This window comes from Zeus faber (assembly GCF_960531495.2).
Source record: "Zeus faber genome assembly, chromosome: 4".
In the NCBI taxonomy this organism is placed as follows: Eukaryota; Metazoa; Chordata; class Actinopteri; order Zeiformes; family Zeidae; genus Zeus; species Zeus faber.
Genome location: NC_137191.1, coordinates 22,640,947 through 22,641,418, shown reverse-complemented (window position 1 = coordinate 22,641,418; position 472 = coordinate 22,640,947).

Genomic DNA, 472 nt, shown 5'->3' with positions numbered 1-472 from the left:
TGCCTTGATTCAGATGTCATGGCAGTGTGACAACTGACGTGCTGAAGGGACGATGTGTCACATGTGCACACTCACTTTTTAAATGCCTATAACTCTTTACTGAAATAAGATATGAAATATATAGAAAATATATGTCTGAGACTTTGTTCTTTCATTTGGTATGCCTTTTTCTTTTTTTTTAACAATATGATGTATTGATCCCAAGATACATATGAGCGTGAAAACTGTGACAAGATGCCCCGGTCGCCCCCTACATGGAGAGAGCACTCGTCATGTACTGTACGTCCTTATCTAATGCTACTGCCACTCCCACCACCCAAAACGTGTCTTTTGAGTTCTCTCCCTCTCCCAACAATTCAATTACACTTTGACGAGTGATAATCTCCCTGTCCCTTCAGATTAACCCAATAACTGGTCAACAGCTGGTCACCATTGGTCAACAGCTTATTGGTTATACAATCCTCCTCAAGTG